At 40.8% G+C, this 6,935-nt stretch overlaps 1 pseudogene; it reads left to right on the top strand.

Annotated features, from left to right (window-relative positions):
• Positions 1-241: 241 nt before the first annotated feature.
• LOC124672137 lies at positions 242-6,632 on the top strand (annotated as a pseudogene).
• Positions 6,633-6,935: the final 303 nt, after the last annotated feature.

Raw genomic sequence — 6,935 nt, 5'->3', positions numbered from 1 at the left:
ATATCCTGTTTTTGCGTTTCCATGGTGGTGGGGGCGGCGCCGCCTCCGTTCCGCACTTGGTCGACGCCCTCTGCGGCAGATCCGACGAGGGCGGGGCGGCGGATCCAAGGGTCGACTAGCGTGGTGAAGATCCCCGGCCGACGCTGTCTCCGGCCGGCCCCGATTGTATGGATCTCGGCCTCCGACTCGTCAAGGAGGGCGCCGGCGACAGGCGCAGCAGCTGCCTTCCCTCTTCTTCCCCATGGACACGGAGGTATCTCCTCAATTCGTGCGTGGTTTCCATCTTTTATTCGGTTGACCAGTGCTTCCTCCTGATTTCGTGCTGCATCCCTCGTCATTTTTTATTGCTTTCTAATATTCTACAACCAGGATTAGTTTATGGCATGCCCAATCATTACCATGTTGTGTTCCTACTAGTTGCAGTAGGCAGTTGGTCAGATAGCAGGGAGGTGAAGTACTTGCTTTTGTTCTATGCTAAATTAACTTTTTCCCCCACATATACACAGATGTTTATCACCATGACTAGTTGTTTGCTGAATTCCCAGTACCGGTGGACTTATGAAAGGATTTGTGCTCAACATGTAGGTTATTATTTGATTCTGGTTCAGGTCTGCTGTAGCCTTTAGAAAACGCAATCTGTTGGTTCACTAGGATTGTTAGGTACGATTCTGTCTGGTTTATCTGCGTATATGGTCAGATCAGTTTCAGTTGCAACTTATGATACGCCCAAGTAATCTGTGCAGTTACCAAACCTGAATCCCTTTTACATTTCAGTGGATACCTGATCTGAAGCATTATGCACCAGGTGTGCCTATTGTCCTTGTGGTCATGAGAATACTCAATGCAGCATTTGTTTGATACACGCTATCATGAAAATCTGTTGGTGTGCCAATGAGAATGACATTTGATTATCTTTGAAAGAATAGAAACACTTTTTCCATTTGCGAGAAATAGCCTGGTGATTACAATAGTTGGTTGCTTCCATTTTTTGCACAGTTACAGTTATCAGCCAACTGTATTTAGAAAGTACTTGTCTGCTGCCGCAGTAATCTAATTCTGCATTAACCATCATTTACAAAGTTTCTCTATAAATTTCAGGTCCACACAAAAGAAAGGCGATTTCATTTGAGGGCCATTTTCTGTATTCCCAGGTAGCTTACACTTGCAAATGCACACAAACTGAACTTACTGCTTTGCCCCCCAACATCATTTCATAACCTTGGGTTTCTCATTCCTGGAGATGGATCCATTCACCCTAGTACTGAAGGTAGATATGTGTAATGTAACATTTGTCATTCTTTCAGACAAGTGCATCACTGAAATTTACCGTTCTGAACCTGAAAGGTTGCATTTGGACAATGGTTGCAGGGGGTGGTGCAAGTGTCATATCCACTGACATGGTAGACTTAACTTTCTTCCAGTTCTTATAGATAGCTTGTAAAAGTTTATTAAGATGATAATAGATCAATCTTATTTCCAGGTTGGAGATTTGGGAGATGCTGCAGATCTAGGAAATGATGCAGGGTACAGTGGAGCTCCCAAAGGGGAGGAGGTTTTGCAGTATGCTAGAGTGGTTTTGGATGTAAGAAACTTGGATATTACAGCTCACTGTTTCTGAATATTCGTTTTCTCGGTTCTGAATATCATTTTGATACTGTATAGTGTGTCACTAGAACTGCTCATGATGAACCGTGATCCTGATGGCCAGAAGAGAGTTCTTCTCATTGTAACTGCAGCAGGTAAGCACGCCCATAACAAAACTGAACTGAACATTGCATGAGAAAATTCTCTTTTGTACATGTTTCACCAAAATGCAACATTGTTTGAACTAGCTTATGATCGCACTTGGTATGATATGCTAAAAGAAGATGTCATGCATCCTCTCTCTGGAGAATTCCTTACACCCTTATTCTACTTTTTTTGCATGTATTGTTTCCTTTGCCCTTTGTTTGCATCAGAGTCTCAGATAGATTTATATTTCTAATTATGTTCATGTTCCTTGATGCTCATATATTAATTGATTGTTACAAGCATAGTTACTCAACTAATAATGCCAAGCTATCGCCTTGGTTGGCTCACGCCCCATTCATGTGAGATAAAATAGGATGTTTCTGTCATTGTTATTAACTTGGGGTAGAGCAGCGTCCTGTATAATTTTGGTGTGCCTGAGGGATGACGCACATAGAGGGTATTTTTTGGAATAGCCGTGGGAGGATGGCACCTTTTTTGGAAAAAATGGAAAAGAAGACCTTAAATGCACTCTAATATGAAAATGACAAAACAAATCATACAGCTTGAGAGAGTTTCCTCGAATCATGGATGATCCATATTGTTATTTTGGTCTTTATCCTTCCTGAAGTGTGATTAATACCTTCTCTGAGTTAAATACCAAAGACAACAAAAAAAATGCTTTATTAATGTTCGGGACTTCATTCTTGTCTTGCATATATACCTGTCATATTGCATGGTGCTTGCACCTTGAGTGAACCCTAACTATGCCATGATACTAACCCTGGTGCCTATGATTGTTTGGAGTTTTCCTTCCTCAAATATTAGTTGGTTTAGGCCTACCAATATTTGACGAGGGACCATTTGGCTTTATTTGCTTCTCCACTTCTTCTTCATCGAGGCTAGGATTGGTGTACGCTGTCCAATGATCCTCGGGGTTGGGGGCATTTGCGTTATTGCTTCTTGTTCTCCCCTCCTCACGGAGCCCGAGAACAATTTGGCATTATTGTGTTTTTTTTTGACGGATGCTTTTACCCAGTGAGGCCTGGCCCTCCCTATGGTGGCATCCGCCGGCATATTTTGGAGACTACATGCCCCTCAATCCTACACATACTGGTCACAGGCTGGACGTAGGTGTCAGACACAGACCAGGAGTGGGGAACGGGTTGCGTCAAAGACTCCGCTAACAACTGTGCTAACTATATTCAACTGTGGTGGACTAATGTTTGTTACTTGTCTTATTGTATCAATCATACAGAGTTGCATTAATCTTGACTAATAAAGATAACCACCTCCGTCGTCTTGATTAAGTGACGTAGTACCACTTACCAAACCCACAGCGCTATCACCCGATGTGTATGGAAAATGTTGGGATATACAATATGGCTATCTCCGCCACCTCTCCCCCTCTTTTCCTTTACCGAAGCGCCACCAACGAAACAGAGCGGTATGTAAGTGGTGGGTCCCCCTTGTTAGCATTTTATTCTTTTCCAATGAAAAATACTAAAATCGGTAAAACCCAGATTTTAAGTCTAACTTTGAACTGCTATATTTTGCAAATAATAGCCCAAATGATTTTATTCTTTTCTCAGTAGTTTTTGTTTTGAAAAACTCTTTCCAATGCCACTGGTTTCAAAATAAAATGAGTTTGTTTGCTTCACTGTTTGTTTGATAGCTTACGAAAGGTATTTACACATGAAAATAATTCTCTTAGATGCCAGTCTTCACCCAACAGCTTGGACTTTAGTTTGGTTAGCAACCGGACAACAAAGGCAAGATTATCAACTCTTCTCTCTAATTTTGCAACAAATAAAAATGCTTTATTAATGTTCGGGACTTTATTCTTGTCTTGCATATATACCTGTCATATTGCATGGTGCTTTCACCTTGAGTGAACCCTAACTATGCCATGCTACTAACCCTGGTGCCCATGATTGTTTGGAGTTTTCCTTCCTCAAATAATAGTTGGTTTAGGTCTACCAATATTTGATGAGGGAGCATTTGGCTTTGCTTCTCCACTTCTTCGTTGAGGCTAACTATATTCAACTGTGCTGACAATATTCAACTGTGGACTAATATTTGTTACTTGTCTTATTGCATCAATCATATGGAGGTGCATTAGTCGTTCGTTCGCGCTGCTAGACTGCTGGGCCTCTCGTCGGCTTCGGCTTGGCCGCCCGACGGGCTTCCGTACTGCTGGCTGCTATATGCAATTAGTTGAAGTTAATAATATGGATTTTCATTTGCTGAACTCAGCATCCTCCTAGCATCTATTCGGGATACCTTTTTGCTAAAAGTATCACTAGAACTGCTCATGATGTACCAAACTTAGCTTCTAATTTATAAAAACTTTTTGTACATAGAGCTGGTAGAAAACGATTGACTGCCATAGTCCGGGAATGCCAGCTAGTTTCAAGGTGTGTGTTATTCCACTTGATGGTGCGAATGAGGAAGTCTTGGATCCTGACTTTGGGGAGGCTGCTATAGGCCATGTGGCACCAGTTGATTAAGGCAGAGTTTTTTTTTTGAACCTTTTGCTTCAAATATTGTTGGATCTGATGATTCTGTTAATTATAATGTAGCATAAGAGCACCGTCATGATGGTTTTCAGGTGTATGGTGGATCATATTACTGAGGGATGTCCAGACCGTTCATTCCACGGGCTTTGACATGTTCCCCACATTGCTAGTCACGATGGCTCCTGCATGATGGATTGCTGAATGGGTATCCATGGACACCCACTGGAAATTCAGGTACCGTGAGTATGTGAAAGTAACAGTACAGTTAAGTTAAGAAGGTAATAGCATAGTGAAACTGAAGAAACACACAGAAAAGACACACCAAATGACATATAGCCATATCAACAGAAAGTCTCAAACATATATGATGCGGGTGCAGAAGTAAATACAAAATACAATATTGAAGCCTGATCTTTTCTTACATACGGAAAAAGTGTCTTAATTTCGTTTTGGGTGTTGCTAATTTCATCGCATAGAGCACAATCCTCTTCTGGAGCTACAAATTTGCAATTATTTAAGTAAAGAGATAATGTTTTCTGGCATAGATCTATGCTCCAGAGTTGGATCCCACTTAGTTTTCTTGTGGATCTGAGCCACATTAAGCAAAGAAGAACAGTACTTAGACCAAGTAGGAATGGAAACGAACCCAGTCTTTGGCCTGCATATGGATGTTACCTTTTGAATGTTTAGGGGCTGGCACAATACCCATGCGACAGTATCAAGGCATGCACGATTTAATGTGAGGTTTATCAAGAATTAAGTTAGGAGAAACATTAGATGTTTTCTGGTTTTAGGAGAAGTTATCAAATCTTTTGTTGGGTAAGAACGCAGGATGGATGGAAAACATTCAAGTGTCACCCAAAATGGTTGCCGACTAATAACACGATTTTTATGAAGATTTTACTGTCAAATTATTCATGTGACATGGCGGAAACCTATCCTCTGATAGAATTCACTAAGTCACTTGAAGTCCAAATACAATAATACACGTACAAACAATTCACTAACCTATGGCCAGCAAAATATGTCCGCCTTTTATAGTACTTGTCATTACAAAACATAGTAATTCAGGGCATTCTAATATTAGGGCTGGTATTGTCAATGATCTTTCCGCACTATCCTTGTGGATGAGTGAGGATTACTTTCTGATATTTATGCATGATTTTCATATATCATTTTTATTTCTGGTGTAGGCTCTGTTCTGTTCAGCCCTCTTGTGTGCAAGTGAGCTGCTTACCCCAGAAGATGGATCGGCTGACTTGATTCCTGCCCTAAATAGCAGACTTATGGCATTCTCTTTTCATATTAGGGAGTATTATTGGCTTGAAAAGAGAAAGCTAAATGAGATCTATAGATACATAATGGAAGAATATTTTTATGATGCTGTCATAAAGTTTAACATATATCCCATTCAGATTCCTCCTTGGTTAGTTGAAGGGATCCCTCCGAAAGGGGGTTATTTCATCGGAAACCTGAATCAGCTCACATTGATTTCTGATTCTTTTCTCTGGGGAACTTGTGGTCTATAGTAAGCAATTTGGCAACAGCCGATCAATCTCATGCTATTCTTTATCTAGTGGAAGCAAAATGGTCTGATCTAGTGGCAGAGATGCCAATGAAGATATGTTATCCTGCTCTTGAGGATCAAGAGTGGAAATTTAGTACCGGGAGCGACCCTAAAAACACATGAGTTCTAGAATATCGTCTACTTCTGCCAATCTTGCAGATTTTTTGCAATTCTTCTTAACATTTGTTTTACTTTGTTGCAGACCTTGATACCATAATGGAGGTTCCTGGCCAACATTGTTGTGGCAGGTTTGCAAAAACTTTTTTCCTTGCTAATTGATATGCATTGGCCTAGTTTAGCACCTCTGGACCTTGTCGAGTGCTCAGTTGGTGCTATTTCTTGTAGATGTCAATCAGTTTCTTGTTTTATTTTTGCAGCTCACTGTGGCATGTATCAAGATGAACCGGCCTGAGATCGCCCCAAGAGCTGTGGAGGTGGCTGAAAGTTGTATTTCCAAGGATAAATGGCCCGAATACTATGATGCTAAGCGTGGGCATTTCATCGGCAAGCGGGCCCGGTTATTCCAAACTTGGTCCATTGCCGGCTTCCTGGTGGCCAAACTGCTGCTAGAAAATCCTGAAAAATCTAGTATATTCTGGAACAAAGAAGACGAGGAAATTCTTAGTGTGTTGAGCCCCATGTCCAGTGCATCCATTCTGAAGAGGAAGCATGGCAGGAAGACCTACATTGTGTTAGTCCAGCAGTAGTTTTAACCTCTAGGGGTTCATGGATGTTGCATTTAATTATGTAAGAATCGTGCATATAGCACTAGATCTGTACATATTACACTGGATTTTGCAGAGGAAATTCCATTTTGAGATGCTGTCACGATGTTCTAGTGATTTACTATTAGCAAGCCTTTTTCTTTTGGCTCCAGGGCTACTCTGAGCTTCTTAATTCCAGACAGTTCCTTTCAAATAAAAAAAGTCCAACGTGTTCTGGGAGTAATCTATGAACTTATACAGGCTAGTTTGTTGCTTTGCTAAAAAACATTTTGGTCTTAATTCTGCGCAGAAAAAAAAAACTAGGGTGAGTGCTTCTTAAAACAAAATGCACATCTCTGAATTTTGAGATATTTTAGAGATGCATAAATAGGTAAACAGTAAAACTGAAGCTACCAA

Source organism: Lolium rigidum, chromosome 7, assembly GCF_022539505.1.
Source record: "Lolium rigidum isolate FL_2022 chromosome 7, APGP_CSIRO_Lrig_0.1, whole genome shotgun sequence".
In the NCBI taxonomy this organism is placed as follows: domain Eukaryota; kingdom Viridiplantae; phylum Streptophyta; class Magnoliopsida; order Poales; family Poaceae; genus Lolium; species Lolium rigidum.
Note: the sequence above shows the minus strand (reverse complement) of the source record. Positions and strands in the feature narration are given on the sequence as shown.